This window comes from Eleutherodactylus coqui, chromosome 1 (genome assembly GCF_035609145.1).
Source record: "Eleutherodactylus coqui strain aEleCoq1 chromosome 1, aEleCoq1.hap1, whole genome shotgun sequence".
Lineage (NCBI taxonomy): Eukaryota > Metazoa > Chordata > Amphibia > Anura > Eleutherodactylidae > Eleutherodactylus > Eleutherodactylus coqui.
The window spans coordinates 51,794,283-51,818,400 of NC_089837.1; the positions used below are offsets into that span (position 1 = coordinate 51,794,283).

General features: G+C 43.8%; 1 protein-coding gene across 2 annotated transcripts in view; it reads left to right on the forward strand.

The window, feature by feature from the left end:
• The first annotated feature begins 9,030 nt into the window (after positions 1 to 9,030).
• LOC136620909 (cytochrome P450 2K6-like) overlaps positions 9,031 to 24,118 on the forward strand; it is a 78,245-nt gene continuing 63,157 nt past the window's right edge. The window contains exon 1 of one of the 2 annotated variants that reach the window (XM_066595983.1): positions 9,031 to 9,304. The gene's annotated coding sequence lies outside the window, so the exon portion shown is untranslated. Of the gene's footprint in view, positions 9,305 to 11,041; positions 11,124 to 24,118 lie in introns of those variants that run through there. The other variant, XM_066595991.1, reaches the window with a different exon arrangement.

Sequence of the window (24,118 nt, forward strand, 5' to 3'; positions counted from 1 at the left end):
AGAAAAAGGAGGGGAAAAAGAGGCGGACGAACACAGAGAAAGAACCAGACAAAGGAACAACCCTCAGGTGAAGAAGTAATCACCCTGGAAGAAGCAAAAACGGTAGGAATATTCAATCTCTCGAAATATTTATTAAGGAGAAAGGAGATAGAAGTTCTGTCCAAGGGACTGTCTTTCAGTCCAGCCACCTCATCTAATCTGTTTGATTTATATGTGGACCTAAACAAATTTGTGAGGAAGCTAACCCTCAATAGATACTTCTCTATACAGTCACTGAAAGGGGGAAACAAGAATAACCTAGACATCCAGAAAAGGGAATTTAACTTGGATGACCCAATCATCACAGACCTCAGACCCAACAGCAAGTTTTACCCCATTGAGGCTAAGGGACAATACATTGAATTGTTCTATCAGAGGGTCCTTAAGGAATTTGGAGAGATGTGCGATAAGAAATCACTTATGAAAAAAGACAACTTCACCAAGATCCAAAGAACTACCCTTAGAAACCTCATGAAGGAAGATTCGATAGTTATAAGGGGAGCGGACAAAGGTGGAGGCATCATCATCCAAGATTATACCCAATATCATCAGGAATCCCTTAGAATCCTAGGGAACCCTGATTACTATGAGTTACTTAAAAAAGATCCTACTGAAGAAATCAAACAAGAATTCTATAACCTTCTCCAGTCCGCTCTTGAAGAAAACAGTATCTCAAGATTGGAATTTAGGTATATCAAGGAGACCCCAATTGACATGGCCTACTTCTACCACATCCCAAAAATACATAAGGACATGAAAAACCCACCAGGCCGCCCTATAGTCGCCGGTATGACCGCCATAACCAACCGCCTTTCAGAATATATCGATCAACAACTACAAAAATATGTCATTAATCTGCCATCTTATGTCAAGGACTCGATGTCGAGTCACTATACTCAAACATAGAACACAAGATTGGCATTGATTCCATCGAAGAAATCCTACTAGGTGATCCTCTTATGCCCATCCATCAAAGGAATTTTCTCCTGAAAAGTATCTCATTTATATTAAAAAACAATGTGTTCACATACAATGGGGCACATTACAGGCAACGACGCGGGACCGCTATAGGCACTAAATGTGCCCCAAGTTTCGCCAATTTAGTCATGGGGGTTTTGGAATCACATAGATTCATACACCCCAAAGTAATTCTATACAAAAGGTACATCGATGACCTCTTAATAATCTGGGACGGCAGTCAAGATGAACTTCTAGTATTCATCAAAGATCTAATGGTCAAGGAGTACAATTTCGTGTTTACTCACAATATAGATAACACCCGTATAGTCTACTTGGATCTAGAATTAGAGGCAGACGGTAAGACGGTGGTTACACGCAGCCATTTCAAAAAAGTCGATACCAACAGTTATCTGAACTTTAACAGTTGCCATCTCAAAAAATGGAAAATGAATATACCCTATGGCCAGTTCTCACGCATTCGGAGAAAGTGCACGAGAGATATTGATTTTGTAAAACAAGCCAAGGTTTTGAAAAATAGATTCATTTCCAAAGGATACCCTAAGAACATTATTGACGCTGCATATAAGAAGACGATACATGGCAAAGTAACCATGGGACACCCTACACAAAAACCTGACGATCCCATGTTGAAATCATCCTTCATCACGAAGTACAGTACTCAACACTCCAACATTGACACCATAATCAGAAAGCACTGGGACATCCTCAAAGAAGATCCTTTTTTATCCAAACTTATACCATCCAAACCTCGATGTATCTTCAGAAGAAACAAAACCCTGAAAAACTTGCTGGCCCCATCCTGCCCTAAAAAAGAGAAAAACGACATCCGATCAAAACAACAACAACAAAGAAAGAAGAGAAAAAATGGGGAGATAGGAGTCCACAAATGTGGAAAAAGCAAATGCAAGTGCTGTTTGAATATCTCAAAAGGAAGAAAAGAGATTACATTACAGAATGGAGAAATCTTAAACATCAAACAACACTTATCATGCGAAACAAAATGTGTTATATACATGTTTGAGTGCACATGCGGTCTGAGATATGTGGGGAGAACCATCAATCCCCTCAGGGAACGTATCAACAACCATAGAAGTAACATCAAAAAAGGCTACGGGAAACATAGCGTATCCCAACATTTTTCTACGCATCATAATAAAAGTATTAAGGACCTCACGGTCACCCCACTGGAGTACATCTATTCTAAATCAATTGACCATTTGAGAGAAAAAGAGATGTATTATATTTTCAGAATAAACACTCTAATACCTAATGGCCTTAATGAAGTACTGGAAAAGTTATAACCTTTAAAACCTCCTGCCAGTTTTCAAACTTCTAAAAATATATATATATTTTTTATCACCCTTCATCTAGATATCGTTATCTCCATCATATCCTTTTCTCACGTTGGCCCTTGGTCTAATCCTTGCACGTAAGTTGTGACTCCATGATCAGCCTAACATACAGACCAATAGCTGTTTATTCCTCATTCCACACCCTGGTTTATTTATATGTTTATTTTTATATATGTATGTCCACCTCTTACCTATATCCATTCCTTTGATAGAATCATGTATATATATATATATATATATATTTTATGGTCGTTTAAAGTACATTATTTTATGCATAGGTATGTTTCGCACATTTACTCAAAATATCTTTATTTTCATTATGATTATTTTGATTATTGGTATTATCTTTCTATGTATAACCACACACGTGGACTCTTATGCATGCACTATGCACCCGTTATGCACTATTTTAGCACACGTGACATCCGCATATGTGTGACTGAGCTACTGGGCCTTAGCTCGGTTGCCATATACGTATGTATATGTGTATCTATCTATATATATATATATATATATATATATATATATATATATATTCTTTGATATGTAATACACACATGACAGGACATCACCTTGTTTTACTAATATATAATTTTATTAATTCTTATACCAAACTAATTTATAAGTGGTTCATGTTTGGACATATATCGCTCATTCTATTACAGCATTTAATTGTCTATAAGCCCTGTTCATATATATATTTATATGATTATTCCAAATCCCCTATTTTTACGTTCATGTATTATAATAAGCCATTCAAAATAGGTAAAGCACCACTATATCCATATAAACGACAAGGTTACCCTCTTACTGAGGTCCAATTACCTCTAGGTTCACATATTATGTGTAAACAATATATCGTCCTTACACCCCGCTATACGTAATTAAGCCCGTTGTATTATTCCTATCTGTTTAGCCTCTAGAACAGGGATTTCGGGACGTTTGCGCCTTCAGGTCCCGCCCCCATCCAAAACATGTGACGATTACGTCACTCATCTTCATTACGGAACGCCGCGTTCCAATGGCTACGCCCCAGTCCCAGACATGTGACCATTACGTCACCTAATCCACCAGCCGCGCCTCCATTTTGAACATGTGACCCCTACGTCATTACCGTTCTAGTCAGCGGTACTACCGCTACCACGTACGGGCTTATAACCACTTAGGGGCTTACCCAACCTGTCCATGTTATTGATATACCCATATTGGAACATTAGCAATTCCTATTATAGATCCCAATGGGCAGCGTAATACTATAACCCCGCCCCCTCCCCGATGACGCCTCTAGTCGTCATCACGTCGTAACCACGTGACCCTTCACGTTGTCAGGTGACCCCCCCATCATGGCGGCCGCCACGTAGCAGCATGGGCAGGTACTTTCATTTTCCATTTCTCTTCATAGACACATATGTATATAAGGTGATGTCACTGTGTGCATTTTATACTTTGTTTTTTGTGCTTGATAAAGTCTTGTTAGCGAAACGCGTTGCACTGAAGGACCTGTGCGTCCCAATAAAGAATCCTCTTTTTGTTATTACTACTTTGTGGATTCTTTGTGCTATTACAGTCACCTGTAAGCAGCGCGGATATACTTTTTTGCACTCATGTGCAACCCTTCTTGCTTATCTACAGTGGGTACTATTAGTCAATAGCACCCACCATTATCAGCAGCTCTCCGGACCTAGCCCCCCTGGATTGGCGCAACGGATTCCTACTACCTATTTATATATACAGGAGTATATATAAATTACTACAGGTTTGCTTGGATTTGGAGGTGATAGTGAGGCTATTTCAGTCCTCACTTGTCACCGGGTAAGTAACATTCATTTACCGGTTCACCTACCCTTCTTGTTGTGCATTGGTTTCCGGCTGGAGCGCCTTCCTAATCTTCATTATCTTGGATACAAGATGTGATACGGACGGGCATAGAGGCTCTGGTGCCCTGTTGGGCCACCTCTAGAGTGGATACTAGATATGATACCGGTGGCATGGACGCTCTAGTGTCCTGTTATACCATTTCTAGCTTGGATACAAGATGTAACACAGTTGGGTTTTGAGGCTTTAGTACCCTGTTGTACTACCTCTCTCTTGGATACAAGATGTGATACAAGTGGGCATTGAGGCTCTAGTACCCTGTTGTACCGGCTCTAGCTTGGATATAAGATGTGATATGGGGGGCATGGAGGCTCTAGTGCCCTGTTGCACCACCTGTAGCCTAGATACAAGATGTGATACGGGCGTACCCTGTTGTACCACCACTAGGTTTAATACAACATGTGATACTGGTGGGCATGGAGGCTCTAGTATGCTGTTGTACCGCCTTTATTTTCGATATAAGATATGATACGGCAGGCATGAAGGCTCTAGTACCCCGTTTGGCTGCCTCTAGCTAGGATACAAGGTGTGATATAGGTGGGCATAGAGGCTCTAGTACCCTGTTATACTGCCTATAGCTTGGGTACATGCTGTGATACAGGTAGGTATGGAGGTTCTAGTACCTAGTTGGGTTGCCTCTAGCTTGGATAGAAGATGTGATACTGGCGGGTATGGAGGTTCTAGTGCCCTGTTGTACCACCTTTAGCTTGAATACAAGATGTGATATGGGCGGGCATGGAGGCATACAGGTTCTGGATGGTATCCTGCAGCATATCGCTCCACATTTGCTGCAACTGAACCTCTAGTTTATGAAAACCATAAGCTGTTGAAGTTGGCATCCTTGATGGTTCCATACATGTACTATTGGTGATAAATATGGCGACCAGGCAACCATGGAAGAGTGACAATATTGTGGGGACATTCCTGTCACCCCCTTGTGTGTGCTGTCAAGCATTATCCTGCTGGAAAAAGCCTCTTGGATGCTGCCATGAGAGGAACACATGTGGCTGCAGGATGTCCTGAACATATCGCTGAGCTGTCATTGTCCCTCATACCATTACTAGGGGTGGCCAAATGTTGTATGTGATGGCCCCCAGACTAAAACACCAGCAGTGGGGGCAGTGTACCACTCCACAATAAAGAAAGGATTGAGGCGCTCACCCTGAGGTCTCCAGACACAAACACCATCAGTGCAGTCAGCGCTACTACACACGGATACACACACATACTCAGCACTGCTGCACACAGGTGTACACACACACTCAGCACTTCTACATGCATGTGCACAATCACACACACTCAGCACTTCTACATGCATGTGCACACACACACTTAGCACTGCTAGACGCAGGTACACACACCCTCAACACTACTACATGCAGGTACACCACACCCTCAACGCTGCTGCACGCAGGTACACCACACCCTCAACGCTGCTGCACGCAGGTACACCACACCCTCAACGCTGCTGCACGCAGGTACACCACACCCTCAACGCTGCTGCACGCAGGTACACCACACCCTCAACGCTGCTGCACGCAGGTACACCACACCCTCAATGCTGCTGCACGCAGGTACACCATAGCCTCAACGCTGCTGCACGCAGGTACACCACACCCTCAACGCTGCTGCACGCAGGTACACCACACCCTCAACGCTGCTGCACGCAGGTACACCACACCCTCAACGCTGCTGCACGCAGGTACACCACACCCTCAACGCTGCTGCACGCAGGTACACCACACCCTCAACGCTGCTGCACGCAGGTACACCACACCCTCAACGCTGCTGCACGCAGGTACACACACACTCAGCACTGCTACTGATGCCGTCATCCATGAGATTTGATGTTTTGGAAACATTGTTCCAACCAACCTCGCACGTGCTACTACTCAAGATGTTAACTTCAGGGGATATCTTCTGCCCAAAGTAAGTAAAAAGACTTAATGCTTGCAGTTAATCTTACAAATGTTTATAGGCAACCCGCCCCATCTATCTTGGCATCAACCTTGAAGTTATGATTTTAGAGAGGTTTGTTAGAAAAAAAAAAAGTCAGAGTTCTTCACCCATAAAATGAAAACTATTTGTCCTAGAAACCTGAAAATGGTCTCATTTTATTGGTAATGTTCTTGTCCACAAATATTATTACTCCTTTCAGGTAGGATTTATAAATTTGAAGCTATTAGTAAATTTTCAGTGCTGGATTCCCAAAATCGATATTTCCTGAAAACACTGAAGTTCATGGCTACATCCTATTATCTCTTATTTTAATGTCAAGGAATTTCTTTTATCGTGTTTATAATCGAAAAATAGTTAATGTAGGGAACTGAATGTGTTTTCATAGAAATGTTTGCAAACCCAAGATGAAAAAGGGTATTGTATGCGAAGAACAAACATCCGAATAAATTATAAGTAATGTGCTTCACACAAAAAAGATAATTTATTACAAGAAAGAATACTATGTAATGCAAGAGAGTATTAAAGTGTATTGTACCAAATAAAAAAAAATAAAGGAAATATAATATTTAGTATTTACTTAAATTTTACATGATTTAAAGGCTTAGAGAGGGTGGCTTTTGCAGTATCAGGGTTAAGTTTCCTACGTTCTTCTACGACTCGTAACAAGAACGGACATTCTTCGTTTTTGGTAATACTTGAATTAATATCCTGAATCAATTTGACACCCCTCTCTGCTGGGTCATTTACAACCATTATTTTTTTCTACTATAATTTTACCTTTCAAATAATCAGGATTTTCAAACCAGACACCCCCAGATCACTCTCCAAGAAAGAAGGTGCAATGTTTGCACATAGAACTATCATTAATTTTCACTCTTGAAGAATCTGCTTTCAAAGCATATTTAATGGTTGCCTCTTTGTTAGTGATAAGCCTATTGAATGATCACTGCGCTTTGAGACAACTCGTTCTTATGTGATAACTAGCAAAAGTGCAAATCAGTTTATAAAACTAAAATGACATTTTTGTGCTAAAAAAAAAATCTCTCCACTAGGGTTCTCCTTTCTTTCTAATTTGCTGTCCATTGCCTTTTATCCTTGTTACTAGACACAGGCATAACTTGACAAGACTGATTACGGGAGGTAGAGGAGGTTGATCACTCATGATGCCCAAAATTGTCTATGGAGTTTGAGGAAGGAGAATGAACCTGCTAGAGCAGGGGTGTCAAACTCATTTTCACCAAGGGCCACATCGGGCTTATGGTGACCTTCAAAGGCACGATTGTCAGACAGTATAGTAAGGGCCCGTATTTGCATACATAATATGCAGTGAATAGAAGCCATTGATTTTAATGAGTTCGTTCACATGATGTATATTGTCACACAGCATGACCTATTTTGTTGCGTACTACACACCCCAATAGGCCGTTGAAGTGAATGGACCGCGCAAATATGTGGCGAATGCGCAGGAAACCTGTGTATTCACTGCATATTTGCGCACCATCTCAGTGGGCCCATCTGCGTTCTTTTTTGCGTGCCCAAATATACAGGCATAAGCGATATTCGATTGCGCAAATACGCAGCATATCTGTGCGACCGAAATACGATTACAACCATGTGAACGAGCCGTAATAGTGGTCGCAGTAGTCATAGTTACTCTCATAGTGTCCCCAGTAAAAATATTGACCCTCACAGTGGCCCCAGTAGTAATAGCGAGCCCCACAGTAGCCCCAGTAGTAATAGTAATCCTCACAGTAATATATACCCCCTCACTAGTAATAACCCCTCAGCAACATCATCCCCAGCAGTGTTACTATTAATAACCCCCCCAGCAGCAGTAATATTAATAACCCCCCCCCCCCAGCAGCAGTAATATTAATAACCCCCCCCAGCAGCAGTATTAATAACCCCCCCCCCCCCCCACCAGCATTATTAATAACCCCCCCAGAAGCAGTAGTATTAATTACCCCCCCCCAGCAGCAGTAATATTAATAAACCCCCCCCAGAAGCAGTAATATTAATAAACCCCCCAGCAGCAGTAATATTAATAACCCCCCCCAGCAGCAGTAATATTAATAACCCCCCCCCACCAGCATTATTAATAACCCCCCCAGAAGCAGTAGTATTAATTACCCCCCCCCCGCAGCAGTAATATTAATAAACCCCCCCAGAAGCAGTAATATTAATAACCCCCCCCAGCAGCAGTAATATTAATAAACCCCCCAGCAGCAGTAATATTAATAACCCCCCCCCAGCAGCAGTAATATTAATAACCCCCCCAGCAGCAGTTATAACCCCCCCCCAGCAGCAGTAATATTAATAACACCCCCCCCCCCCCCCGCAGGAGTAATATTAATTAACCCCCTCCAGCACCAATATTAACACCTGTTCTGTCTTCTTACACGTTCACACAGTGTGCAGTCCCACATTCAGTTTAACCATTTCTGTCTTCCAAATAAACAAGCTGTGCTTCTTAATCTGACAGGTTTATTGGTTAACAGATCGATGATGATGATGCGTGGATTGATTGGTAAAACAGATATGCTTTTACAAGGATGGTGGATTTTGAAGAGGAGGGAGCGCAGGCAAGTCTGAACTCAGTCTGTCTCTGGCTGAAAGTTCCTTCTTCCCACAATGCTTTGCAAACTAACCATAATGCATCAGTCTTTATGATAGAAAAACTAGTTGTAATACATTTTTAACACAGCTAGATGGTGCTGTAACCACTAAACACCTAGAATGGGCTGCTCTGCTAAACAGAACACTCCCCGTCTGGCGTCAACGGACGTCACTATTGGGTCTTTCCGGTGAAAACAACAAAACAAGTTCCGCCACTGGAGGAATTGCTTGCCTTCCCCAGGCTTCCACACTTTGACCTCAAACTTGCGTACCTTCCCATCCTTGCTCGGGAACGTGTTGGTGATGAGTACGAGCAGATTTGTGACGTGATGATGCCCGGGAATTACCATAGGATGTTTCTCCTTAAATTCCACTTTGGCTGCTTATAGGCGACCTCCTATTCTTAGTGACCCATCTTGGTCAATGAAGGGATCAAGCTTCTTCAAAGCGCTATCCTTGAAGACTATTTGGCCTTTGCTGAGGTAGTCTATTTCTTTAGCATAACATTCATGTTGTATAGTGCAAATTATTATTCCCTTGGCTCTGTCCAGATTGGTAGCAGTAAAGGCGTGTTTGCAGTGATGCCAACCCTTGCAAGGTCTTTGACTCACAGGTAATGTCGACCTATAAGACTGAGCTATATGGCTTAGACAGGCTATAGCACTAACGAGTGACATCCAAGTGGAGAATCTGTTGAAACGATGGGATTTGAGTCGGTGTTCCAAAGTCACCGTGTATAGAGCAGATACTTCAGGTCGGATTTCTTCATCGGTATCTGGGTTTACCAATTCAAATGAGTCAGATCCAATGCTGCAAGACGTTGAACTGTACAGAAATGCAGGACCCGTAAACCATGTTGTATCCTTAAGGCCACCCGCTGCTACAGATCTAGTTGCATGGTCTGCCGGATTATGGTGCATAGGAACATAATGCCATTGTTTGGGACAAGTGTATCTCCTGATCCTTAGCACCCTATTGCTGACATAGATGTAAAAGCATCTGGTTTCGTTGCAAATATATCCTAAGACTACCTTGCTGTCCGTGTAAAATTCAACTTCATCGATTTCCAGATTAATTACCGATGTTATAAGTTCAGCCAACTCTACCGCAAGCACAGCAGCGCATAGTTCCAGTCTGGGTATAGTGTGCTCGCGGAGTGGCGCCAGTTTGGCCCTGTTCATAACAAACCCTATATGGCATTGTTCCTTGACGTCTATGGTCTTTAGGTATGCTATGGCAGCAATCGCCTTGACTGAAGCGTCACAGAAAATATATATTCTTTGCATCTTGATTTCCGTTGAAGGCACAGAAGCATATGGACGTGCCACGTGAAGACTGGACAAAGCTTCAAGAGACTTACTCCAATCTATCCAAATGTTTTTTTTCTCCATGGGAAGCAGATCATACCAATCAGACATCTCTGTGGTAAAGTCTCTTAGCATCATTTTGCCTTGGATGGTAACAAGTGTTACGAATCCCAGAGGATCATATAAACTTTTTATGGTAGACAGAACCCCTGTCCGTGTGAAAGGTTTTTCTTCCTTGCTGATCTGAAAGGTAAATGTGTCTGCCTTTAAATCCCACAGCAGACCAAGGCTCTGTTGCATGGGAAGGGAGTCTGTGCTAAGTTCCAAGTCCTTTAGATCGCTTGAATGATCTTGGGGAGAGAAGGCCTCCATTAACTCACGGCTGTTAGAGGCGATTTTGTGCAACCTCAGATTAGATTGAGCAAGCATTTCTTGAGCTCTTTTCAGGAGATTGATTGCGGTCTCGTTCGTGGGTGTAGACAAGCACTCATCCACATAAAAATCCCTTTCTACAAAGGACCTGACATCAGACCCGTATTTTGCTTCACCCTCTCGGGCTGAGTGTCTGAGACCATAGATGGCAACTGCAGGGGAAGGACTGTTTCCAAAGATGTGCATCCTCATTCGGTACTCTATGATGTCCTCGTTAGGGTCGTTGTTGCGGTACCAGAAAAACCTTAAGTAGTTTCTATATTCTTCCTTGACGAGGAAGCAGTGGAACATTTGTGGTATGTCTGCCATCAATGCTACAGAATCCCTGCGGAAGCGGAGCAGTACCTCTAGAAGTCTGTTGTTGAGGTCTGGACTGGACAGTAAGACATCATTTAGCGAGACGCCTTCACACCTGGCACTCGAATCAAATACTACCCTTATCTGTCCTGTTTTTTTGGGGTGATAAATGCCGAATATGGGAAAGTACCAACACTCCTGGGAGTCTTGGAGCACGGGTGCCACTTCTTCTGCGTAGTTGTTCTGGAATATTCTTTCCATGAAGGTGAAGAAATGTTCTTTCATATCTGGTGTTCTCTGGAGTTTGTGTTTTGAGGGAAATAAATCGGCTGTAGACAAGTTCTTTGTTGTTAGGCAGGTGTCGTCTCTGGGTTTTGAAAGGTAGAGGTGCGACCCAGCTTTTGGACTTGTCCTTTACTATTTCTTGATCCATGATATCAAAGAACAGCTTGTCTTCTATGGACATCGCAACCCTGTTGTCCTCTCTTATCCTGTGAAAGACCATGCACCCTAAGTTATCTTGCTCACCGTCGCAGGCGTGGTCTTCACAGGAGGGATCTGCGAAGGGACAAGGCACGGGAGTGCTTTGTGGCAACTCTTATCAGGAAACTGTTGTGGCATGGCTGGAATAGGGAAGGACGTCCACTTTCAAGTTTGTTGGTAAGCATGCTGTTGACTGAGGTCGGCTTGTGTGCTACTCCTAGACAGACGTCTCCAATGATGACCCATCCTAGGGTCAAGTCTCTGGGTGTATGGAGCATTCTGGGAACCGTTAATCTGTCCCCTAGCCTTATGAACTCGTAGTATGTCTCTTCCAAGGAGTAGGATTATTGGGGCTTTTGGATCAAGTTTCGGTATCAGGTGGAGGTGGTATGCGGCTGGCTACCTCTGGTGTAGGTATCTCCGACCGGTTGTCAGGAATGTGATTGCACTCCAGTAGGGTTGGCAGGGGCAAACAGGTCTGACCATCTATGGACTCTACCATGTATCCATTTGCTTTCCTCCCCGCCATCTCAACGGTACCTGCACACGTCCTTAAGCAGTAGGGAGAACCAGGCCCTACAATATTGAAGGTGTCGAAGAAAGTGGATTTAGCTAAAGACCTGTTGCTTTGGTCATCTAAGATTGTGTATACCTTGATCGCCTTATCTCGGTGGCCGACAGGATAAACCCTGACAAGGCAGATTTTGGAGCATGACGTCCCTTACGGATCTCTATACACTGAGAAGTGACTATTGCTGTGTCTATCTGCTCTCCATCCTGTTCCTCTGCTTGGGATGATACCTGAGAGGGTGGTCCAGGGTGTAAAGCCGTGTTGTGTTCTGTGCTACCGCATTCCGTGCATGTCAAACTGACCTTACAGTTCCTGGCAAAGTGCAGCACCTGAAGCAGATGTTGTTTTCTTTCAGAAATTCTTTGCAGTCTTCTAAAGACTTCTCCCTGAAGGCTCTGCATTTTAGCCAAGAATGTGGTTTCTTGTGCAAGGGGCATTGTTTGGTAGGATGTTTGTTCTCTTCTCGATGAGGCTTAAACGACCTGTAAGGAGAGTCGGTGGAGGCAACATTAGTTTTGTGGACTGCTACTGGTGTTTTAAGAGGTTTGACACCAGGGGACAAGACAATGTAAAGTCAAAACTGGGATCGTTTCTGATCCTTGCCTGTTGAGCAACAAAGCTTACAAACACCTGAAAGGGGGAAAATGGTACATTATGAACCTGTTTATAATGAGAACCATGTATGATCCACTTCTCCTGTAAATTATAAGGGAGTTTTTGGACAATTGGATTAACACCCCTGGCGGTGTCCAGGAATGCTAGCCCTGGCAGATCTCCTTCTGCCTGAGCAACCTGTACCTCTTTTAGCAAGTCACTAAGTGGTCTGAGCTTCTGGTAACTCTTACCCACTATTTTGGGAAAATTATCAATTCTCTTAAATAAAGCATTTTCTATAACTTCTATTGACCCATAACACTCATCAAGTCTTTCTCACACCATCTTTAGGCCTCCGCCTGGATAGTTTAGGTTAAGGTCTCTGATCCTTTTGGCGTGTTCAGCAGACTCGTTTCCAAGCCACTTTACCAAGAGATCTAACTCCTCACTGCAGGAGAGACCTAAGTCCCTTATGGCGTTCTGGAAGGAGGCTCGCCATGCTCTGCAGTTCTCTGGGCGATCAGTGAACTTTATGTTATGCTGCGTGTGCAGTGCATCACCATACCTTTTAGGAGTTTCTGGCTTAGGGCAGTCTGTATAATACCGTTCTGAAGTGAAAGATGTCTCTTTAAGGCGGGGAGAGGGTTGTAGCTTCCTTTTTGTAGGGTGGTAGTCGTGGTCAGCACCACTTTGTCCCATACCGTCCTGTTCGAGGTACTGTGTCTCAAAGTGGGGTCTTTAATGCTCTGTTTGGTATACTGGATCATAGTCGAATTCTGCCTTGGGATGCTGATGGACATATTCTGAGACGCGCTGTGCTGGATCTTCTTGGTCTAGGTCTAACCCGAGTACCTGGCTGTGTTTCTCTAATAGGGGGAACTGTGCGGCTTCTAGGAACTCTGCCTTGGCTAATTCAGCTGCTGCTTCTTTCTCTGTGGTGAGTTTCTCCAGTGACACCTGCAGGCGGACTTGCTTTAGCTTCAGTTGCGTCTCTTGTGCTGCAAAGGTGGACCTTACTTTTGCTGCCTCAGCTTCTGCGCGGGCGAGGACAGCCATGTCTCTTATTGAGGACTTGCTAGAGCAGCTTGCTCGTGACCTGGTCTTATATGATGATGCCTGGCTAGTGGACATTGTGTGCTTGTTTGCTGGCTGCGTAATGTCTCTGTGCAGACTCAGTCCAGGTAGGAACAGACTTCAGCTTGGCTTAGATCGTGCTGCGTTTACTGGGGCTGCACTCGTGTTTCTTGTGACTAAATGACGGCGGCTGCAATCTTGTTTGTAAGACCGCGTGGCTGATGGCGGCTCTGTCTAGTCTGATCCACTATCGCTGGTGACTAGCATCTGTTTTACTGTTCTGTCTTCTTACACGTTTACACAGTGTGCAGTCCGACACTCAGTTTACCCATTTCTGTCTTCCAAATAAACAAGCTGTTCTTCTTAATCTGACAGGTTTATTGGTTAACAGATCGATGATGATGATGCGTGGATTGATTGATTGGTAAAACAGATATGCTTTTACAAGGATGGTGGATTTTGAAAAGGAGGCAGTGCAGGCAAATCTGAACTCCGTCTGTCTCTGGCTGAAAGTTCCTTCTTCCCACAATGCCTTGCAAACTAACCATAATGCACCAGTCTTTATGATAGAAAAACTAGTTATAATACGTTTTTAACATAGCTAGATGGTGCTGTAACCACTAAACACCTAGAATGGGCTGTTATGTAGCTTCAATTTCTGCTAAACAGAACAACCCCCCCCCCCAGCGCAGTAATATTAACCCCTTTCAGCACCAATATTAACCCCCCCAGCAGCAGTAATATTAACCCCCCGCCCCCAACCCTTATACCTACCTGCTCCCTGCAGTCAGCGACGCTCTCCTTCTGCTCACGCTGATCCCAGCTACACACCCGGTGCGCTTTTCTCCCCGAGTCCTCTCCTGTGGGACTCGGGGAGGATGATCCTGGCTACACACTGACATCAGTGTGAGCCGGGAACAGCGGTAATAGTGCGATTACCAGCGGGAAGTTGCGGCACCCCAGCTGGTAATCGCTTCAGTGGTGAGTAGCGTCGGCACGCCGCGGGCCACATAACACGAGGCAGCGGGCCGGATTCGGCCTGCAGGCCTGGTGTTTGACACGTGTGCTAGAGCGAGAGACTCAAACAGACAAGGCTGGTGCTAATGATTAACTAATTACCGTCCCACAGCTACTGGAATCACAGCAGCAGTATAGGGACAGCACAGTATTAGTAACATCTCAGTAGTAGCAGTATAGACAGACCCCAGTAACCTTTCCGTAGCAGCAGTATAGGCAGAGCACAGTATTAGAAACATTTCCGTAGTAGCAGTACAGACAGGCCCCAGTAACATTTCCGTAGCAGCAGTATAGGCAGAGCACAGTATTAGTTACAGTTCAATAGTAGCCGTACAGACAGATCCCCGTAACATTTCCGTTGCAGCAGTGTAGGGAGAGCACAGTATTGGTAACATTTCAGTAGTAGCAGTATAGACAGACCCCAGTAACATTTCCATAGCAGCAGTATGGGCAGGGCAGCAAATTAACATTTCCGTTGCAGCAGTATAGGCAGGGCAGCACATTAACATTTCCGTTGCAGCAGTATAAGGAAAGCACAGTATTAGTAACATTTCAGTAGTAGCAGTTTAGACAGGCCCCAGTAACATTTCCGTAGCAGTATAGGCGAAGCAGCACATTAACATTTCCGTAACAGCAGTATAGGGGGAGCCCAGTATTAGTAGCATCTCAGCAGTAGCAGTAAAGACAGGCCGAGCACAGTATTAGTTACATTTCAGTAGTAGCAGTATAGACAGGCCCCAGTTACATTTCCGTAGCAGCAGTATAGGCAGAGCAGCACAATAACATTTCTGTAGCAGCATTGTAGGGAGAGCACAGTATTTGTAACATTTCACTAGTAGCAGTATACACAGGCTCCAGTTACATTTCCGTAGCAGTATAGGCAGAGCAGCACATTAACATTTCCGTTGCAGCAGTATAGGGACAGCACAGTATTTGTAACATTTCAGTAGTAGCAGTAAGACAGGCCCCAGTAACATTTCCGCAGCAGCAGTATGGGCAGAGCCCAGTATAAGTAACATTTCAGTAGAAGCAGTATGGGCAGAGCCCAGTATTAGTTACATTTCAGTAGTGACAGAATAGACCGAAACCCAGTAACATTTCCGTTGCAGCAGTATGGGCAGAGCGTAGTATTAGTAACATTTTAGTAGTAGAAGTATAGACAGACACCAGTAGCATTTCCTTAGCAGCAGTATAGGCAGAGCAGCACATTACCATTTCCGTTGCAGCAGTATAGGGAGAGCACAGTATTTGTAACATTTCAGTAGTAGCAGTACAGACAGAACCCAGTAACATTTTCGTAGAAGCAGTATGGGCAGAGCTCAGTATTAGTAACATTTCAGTAGTAGCAGTACAGACAGACCCAGTAACATTTCCGTTGCAGCAGTTTAGGGAGAGCACAGTATTTGTAACATTTCAGTAGTAGCAGTATTGACAGACCCCAGTTACATTTCCGTAGCAGGATAGACAGAGCAGCATATTAACATTTCCGTTGCAGCAGTATAGGTAGAGCACAGTATTTGTAACATTTCAGTAGTAGCAGTATAGATAGACCCCTGTAACTTTTCTGTTGCAGCAGTATAGGGGGAGCCCAGTACTAGTAACATCTCAGCAGTAGCAGTATAGACAGGCCCCAGTAACATTTCCGTAGCAGCAGTATAGGCAGAGCAGCACATTAACATTTCCGTTGCAGCAGTATCGGGAGCGCCCAGTATTAGTAACAATTCAGTAATAGCAGTATTGACAGGCCCCAGAAACATTTCCATAGCAGTAGTATAGACAGGCCCCAGTAACATTTCCGTACAAGCAGTATAGACAGAGCAGCACACAAACATTTCCATTGCAGCAGCATAGGGAGAGCAAAGTATTTGTAACATTTCAGTAGTAGCAGTATAGAGAGACACCGGTAACATTTCCGTAGCAGCAGTATGGGCAGAGCCCAGTATTAGTTACATTTCAGTAGTAGCAAAATAGACAGGCCCCAGTAACATTTCCGTTGCAGCAGTGTAGGGAGAGCCCAGTATTTGTAACATTTCAGTAGCAGCAGTATAGACAGACCCCAGTAACATTTCCATTGCAGCAGTAGAGGGAGAGCCCAGTATTAGTAACATTTCAGTAGTAGCCGTATAGACAGGCCCCAGTAACATTTCCGCAGTAGCAGTACAGATAGACCCCAGTAACATTACCGTAGTAGCAGTACAGAGAGACCCAAGTAACATTTTCGTAGAAGCAGTATGGGCAGAGCCCAGTATTAGTAACATTTCAGTAGTAGCAGTACAGACAGACCCAGTAACATTTCCGTTGCAGCAGTTTAGGGAGAGCACAGTATTTGTAACATTTCAGTAGTAGCAGTATAGACAGGCCCCAGTTACATTTCCGTAGCAGCAGTATAGGCAGAGCAGCACAATAACATTTCTGTAGCAGCATTGTAGGGAGAGCACAGTATTTGTAACATTTCCGTAGCAGCAGTATGGGCAGAGCCCAGTATAAGTAACATTTCACTAGTAGCAGTATACACAGGCTCCAGTTACATTTCCGTAGCAGTATAGGCAGAGCAGCACATTAACATTTCCGTTGCAGCAGTATAGGGACAGCACAGTATTTGTAAAATTTCAGTAGTAGCAGTATAGACAGGCCCCAGTAACATTTCCGCAGCAGCAGTATGGGCAGAGCCCAGTATAAGTAACATTTCAGTAGAAGCAGTATGGGCAGAGCCCAGTATTAGTTACATTTCAGTAGTGACAGAATAGACCGCAACCCAGTAACATTTCCGTTGCAGCAGTATGGGCAGAGCGTAGTATTAGTAACATTTTAGTAGTAGAAGTATAGACAGACACCAGTAGCATTTCCTTAGCAGCAGTATAGGCAGAGCAGCACATTACCATTTCCGTTGCAGCAGTATAGGGAGAGCACAGTATTTGTAACATTTCAGTAGTAGCAGTACAGACAGAACCCAGTAACATTTTCGTAGAAGCAGTATGGGCAGAGCTCAGTATTAGTAACATTTCAGTAGTAGCAGTACAGACAGACCCAGTAACATTTCCGTTGCAGCAGTTTAGGGAGAGCACAGTATTTGTAACATTTCAGTAGTAGCAGTATTGACAGACCCCAGTTACATTTCCGTAGCAGGATAGACAGAGCAGCACATTAACATTTCCGTTGCAGCAGTAGAGGGAGAGCACAGTATTTGTAACATTTCAGTAGTAGCAGTGTAGACAGACCCCAGTAACATTTCCGTAGCAGCAGTATGGGCAGAGCCCAGTGTTAGTTACATTTCAGTAGTAGCAAAATAGACAGGCCCCAGTAACTTCTGTTGCAGCAGTGTAGGGAGAGCCCAGTATTTGTAACATTTCCATAGTAGCAGTACACACAGACCCCAGTAACATTTCCGTAGCAGCAGTATGGGCAGAGCCCAGTATTAGTAGCATTTCAGTAGAAGCCGTATAGACAAGCCCCAGTAACATTTCCATAGTAGCAGTATAGACGGACCCCAGTAGCATTTCCGTAGCAGCAGTGCAGGCAGAGCAGCGCATTAACATTTCCGTTGCAGCAGTATAGGGAGAGCACAGTATTTGCAACATTTTAGTAGTAGCAGTATAGACAGACCACAGTAAAATTTCCGTAGCAGCAGTATAGGGAGAGCCCAGTATTAGTAACATTTCAGTAGTCGCAGTACAGACAGACCCTAGAAACATTTCTGTAGCAGCAGTATAGGGCGAGCCCAGTATTAGTAACATTTCAGTAGTAGTAGTATAGACAGACCTTGTAGCATTTCCGTAGCAGCAGAAGAGGGAGAGCAGCACATTAACATTTCCGTAGCAGCAGTATAGGGAGAGCAGCACATTAACATTTCCGTAGCAGCAGTATAGGGAGATCACAGTATTTATAAAATTTCAGTAGTAGCAGTATAAACAGGCCCCACTACTCTTTCCGTAGCAGCAGTATGGACAGAGCCCACTATTTGTAACATTTCAGTAGTAGCAGGACAGATAGACCCCAGTAACATTTCCGTAGCAGCAGTATAGGGAGAGCCCAGTATTAGTAACATTTCCTAGCAGTAGTATGGGCAGAGCAGCACATTAACATTTCCGTTGCAGAAGTATAGGGAAAGCACAGTATTTGTAACATTTCAGTAGTAGCAGTATAGACAGACCCATGTAACATTTCCAAAGCAGCAGTATAGGCAGAGCAGCACTTTAGCATTTCCGTAGCCGCAGTACAAAGAGAGCATAGTATTTGTAACATTTCAGTAGCGTCAGTATAGATAGGCAGAGCAGCACATTAACATTTCCGTTGCAGCAGTATACGGAAAGCACAGTATTTGTAACATTTCAGTAGTAGCAGTATAGACAGGCCCCAGAAACATTTCCGTAGCAGCACAATTGGCAGAGCACAGTATTAATTACATTTCAGTAGCATCAGTATAGACAGGCCCCAGTAATATTTCCGTAGCAGCAGTATAGGCAGAGCAGCACATTAACATTTCCGTTGCAGCAGTATAGGAAGAGCACAGTATTTGTAACATCTCAGTAGTAGCAGTATATACAGGCCCCATTACTATTTCCGTAGCATCAGTATGGGCAGAGCCCAGTATTAGTAACATTTCAATAGTAGCAGTATAGACAAGCCCCAGTAATATTTTCGTAGCAGTATGGGCAGAGCCCAGTATTAGTTACATTTCAGTAGTTGCAGTATAGACAGGCCCCAGTAACATATCCGTAGCAGCAGTACGGGCAGAGCCCAGTATTAGTTAAATTTCAGTAGTAGCAGTATAGACTGGCCCCAGTAACATTTATGTAGCAGCAGTATGGGCAGAGCCCAGTATTAGTAACATTTCAGTAGTAGCAGTTTAGACAGGCCCCAGTAACATTTCCTTATCTGCAGTATAGGAGAAGCAGCACATTAACATTTCCATTGCAGCAGTAAAGGGAAAGCACAGTATTTGTAACATTTCAGTAGTAGCAGTATAGACAGAACCATGTGACATTTCCAAAGCAGCAGTATAGGCAGAGCAGCAGATTAGCATTTCCGTAGCCGCAGTACAGGGAGAGCACTGTATTTGCAATATTTCAGTAGTAGCAGGACAGACAGACCCAGTAACATTTCCAGAGCAGCAGTATGGGCAGAGCCCAGTATTAGTAACATTTCAGTAGTAGCAGTATAAACAGGCACCAGTAACATTTCCGTAGTAGCAGTATAGACAGCCACCAGTAACATTTTCGTAGCAGCAGAATAGGCAGAGCCCAGTATTAACATTTCAATAGTAGCAAAATAGACAGGCCCCAGTAACATTTCCGTAGCAGCAATAGAGAGAGCCCAGTATTAGTTATATTTCAGTAGCAGCAGTATAGACAGACCCCAGTAATATTTCTGTAGCAGCAGTATAGGGAGAGCACAATATTTGTAACATCTCAGTAGTAGCAGTATAGACCAGCCCTAGTAACATTTCCGTAGCAGCAGTATAGGCAGAGCAGCACATTAACATTTCCGTTGCAGCATTATAGGCAGAGCACAGCATTTGTAACATTTCAGTAGTAGCAGTATAGACAGGCCTAAGTAACCTTTCCGTAGCAGCAGTATAGGGAGAGCCCAGTATTAGTAACATTTCCGTAGCAGCAGTACAGACAGGCCCCAGTAACATTTCCGTAGCAGCAGTATAAGCAGAGCAGCACATTAACATTTCCGTAGCAGCAGTATAGGCAGGGCAGCACATTAACATTTCCGTTGCAGCAGTATGGGCAGAGTCCAGTATTAGTTACATTTCAGTAGTAGCAGTATAGACAGGCCCCACTACTATTTCCGTAGCAGCAGTATGGACAGAGCCCAGTATTAGTAACATTTCAATAGTAGCAGTATGTACAAGCCCCAGTAATATTTTCATAGCAGCAGTATGGGCAGAGCCCAGTATTAGTTACATTTCAGTCGTAGCAGGAGTATAGACAGGCCCCAGTAACATTTCTGTAGCAGCAGTATAGGCAGAGCAGCACATTAACATTTCCGTACCAGCAGTATGGGCAGAGCCCAGTATTAGTTACATTTTAATAGTAGCAGTATAGACAAGCCCCAGTTACATTTCCGTAGCAGCAGTATAGGCAGAGCCCAGTATTAGTTATATTTCAGCACATTAACATTTCTGCTGCAGCAGTATAGGGAGAGCCCAGTATTAGTAACATTTCAGAAGTAGCAGTATAGACAGGCATCGGTAACATATCCGTCGCAGCAGTATTTGTAACATTTCAATAGTAGCAGTATAGACAAGCCCCAGTAATATTTTCATAGCAGTATGCGCAGAGCCCAGTATTAGTTACATTTCAGTAGTAGCATTAGGGACAGGCCCCAGTAACATTTCCGTAGCAGCAGTATAGGGAGAGCCCAGTATTAGTAACATTTCAGTAGTAGCAGTATAGACAGGCACCAGTAACATTTTCGTAGCAGCAGAATAGGCAGAGCCCAGTATTAACATTTCAATAGTAGCAAAATAGACAGGCCCCAGTAACATTTCCGTAGCAGCAATAGAGAGAGCCCAGTATTAGTTATATTTCAGTAGCAGCAGTATAGACAGACCCCAGTAATATTTCTGTAGCAGCAGTATAGGGAGAGCACAATATTTGTAACATCTCAGTAGTAGCAGTATAGACCAGCCCTAGTAACATTTCCGTAGCAGCAGTATAGGCAGAGCAGCACATTAACATTTCCGTTGCAGCATTATAGGCAGAGCACAGCATTTGTAACATTTCAGTAGTAGCAGTATAGACAGGCCTAAGTAACCTTTCCGTAGCAGCAGTATAGGGAGAGCCCAGTATTAGTAACATTTCCGTAGCAGCAGTACAGACAGGCCCCAGTAACATTTCCGTAGCAGCAGTATAAGCAGAGCAGCACATTAACATTTCCGTAGCAGCAGTATAGGCAGGGCAGCACATTAACATTTCCGTTGCAGCAGTATGGGCAGAGTCCAGTATTAGTTACATTTCAGTAGTAGCAGTATAGACAGGCCCCACTACTATTTCCGTAGCAGCAGTATGGACAGAGCCCAGTATTAGTAACATTTCAATAGTAGCAGTATGTACAAGCCCCAGTAATATTTTCATAGCAGCAGTATGGGCAGAGCCCAGTATTAGTTACATTTCAGTCGTAGCAGGAGTATAGACAGGCCCCAGTAACATTTCTGTAGCAGCAGTATAGGCAGAGCAGCACATTAACATTTCCGTACCAGCAGTATGGGCAGAGCCCAGTATTAGTTACATTTTAATAGTAGCAGTATAGACAAGCCCCAGTTACATTTCCGTAGCAGCAGTATAGGCAGAGCCCAGTATTAGTTACATTTCAGCACATTAACATTTCTGCTGCAGCAGTATAGGGAGAGCCCAGTATTAGTAACATTTCAGAAGTAGCAGTATAGACAGGCATCGGTAACATTTCCGTCGCAGCAGTATTTGTAACATTTCAATAGTAGCAGTATAGACAAGCCCCAGTAATATTTTCATAGCAGTATGCGCAGAGCCCAGTATTAGTTACATTTCAGTAGTAGCATTAGGGACAGGCCCCAGTAACATTTCCGTAGCAGCAGTATAGGGAGAGCCCAGTATTAGTAACATTTCAGTAGCAGCAGTATAGAGAGCACCAGTAACATTTCCGTAGCAGCAGTATAGGGAGAGCCCAGTATTAGTAACATTTCAGAAGTAGCAGTATAGACAGGCATCGGTAACATTTCCGTAGCAGCAGTATTACTAACATTTCAATAGTAGCAGTATAGACAAGCGCCAGTAATATTTTCGTAGATGCAGTATGGGCAGAGCCCAGTATTAGTTACATTTCAGTAGTAGCAGTATAGACAGGCCCCAGTAACATTTCTGTAGCAGCAGTATAGGCAGAGCAGCACATTAACATTTCCGCTGCAGCAGTACAAGGAGAGCACAGTATTTGTAAAATTTCAGTTGTAGCAGTAAAGACAGGCCCCCGTAACATTTCTGTAGCAGCAGTATAGGCAGAGCAGCACATTAACATTACCGATGCAGCAGTATAGGGAGAGCACAATATTTGTAACATCTCAGTAGTAGCAGTATAGACCGGCCTCAGTAACATTTCCGTTGCAGCAGTATAGGCAGAGCACAGCATTTTTAACATTTCAGTAGTAGCAGTATAGACAGGCCCAAGTAACCTTTCCAAAGCAGCAGTATAGGCAGAGCAGCACATTAACATTTCTATAGCAGCAGTATGGGCAGAGCCCAGTATTAGTAACATTTCAGTAGTAGCAGTTTGGACAGGCCCTAGTAACATTTCCTTAGCAGTATAGACGAAGCAGCACATTAACATTTCCGTTGAAGCAGCATGGGCAGAGCCCAGTATTAGTTACATTTCAGTAGTAGCAGTAAAGACAGGCTCAAGTAACATTTCCGTAGCAGCAGTATAGGGAGAGCCCAGTATTAGTAACATTTTAGTAGTAGCAGTATAGACAGGCCCCAGTAACATTTCCGTAGCACCAGTATGGGCAGAGCCCAGTATAAGTAACATTTCCGTAGCAACAGTATGGGCAGATCCTAGTATAAGTAACATTTCAGTAGTAGCAGTATGGGCAGAGCCAATTATTAGTTACATTCCAGTAGTAGCAGTATAGGCAGAGCCCAGTATTAGTTACATGTCAGTAGTAGCAGAATAGACAGGCCCCAGTAGCATTTCCGTTGCAGCAGTATGGGCAGAGCCCAGTATTTGTAACATTTCTGTAGTGGAAGTGTAGACAGACACCAGTAGCATTTCCATTGCAGCAGTATAGGCAGAGCAGCACATTAACATTTCCGTTGCAGCAGTATAGGTAGAGCACAGTATTTGTAAAGTTTCAGTTGTAGCAGTATAGATAGGCCCTGTAACTTTTCTGTTGCAGCAGTATAGGGGGAGCCCAGTATTAGTAACATCTCAGTAGTAGCAGCAGTATAGGGGGAGCCCAGTATTAGTAACTTCTCAGCAGTAGCAGTATGGACAGGCCCCAGTAACATTTCCGTAGCAATATAGGCAGAGCAGCACATTAACATTTCCGTTGCAGCAGTATAGGCGGAGCCCAGTATTAGTAACATTTCAGTAGTAGCAGTATAGACAAACTCCTGTAACATTTCCGAAGCAGCAGTATAGGGAGCGCCCAGTATTTGTAACATTTCAGTAGTAGCAGTATTGACAGGTCCCAGTAACATTTCCGTAGCAGCAGTATAGACAGGCCCCAGTAACATTTCCGTAGCAGCAGTATGGGCAGGGCAGCACGTTAACATTTCCGTTGCAGCAGTATAAGGAGAGCACAGTAATAGTAACATTTCCGTAGCAGCAGTATAGACAGGCCCCAGTAACATTACCGTAGAAGCAGTATGGGCAGAGCCCAGTATTACTAACATTTCAGTAGTAGCAGTTTAGACAGGCTCCAGTAACATTTCCGTAGCAGTTTAGGCGAAGCAGCACATTAACATATCTGTAACAGCAGTATAGGGGGAGCCCAGTATTAGTAACATCCCAGCAGTAGCAGTAAAGACAGGCCCCCGTAA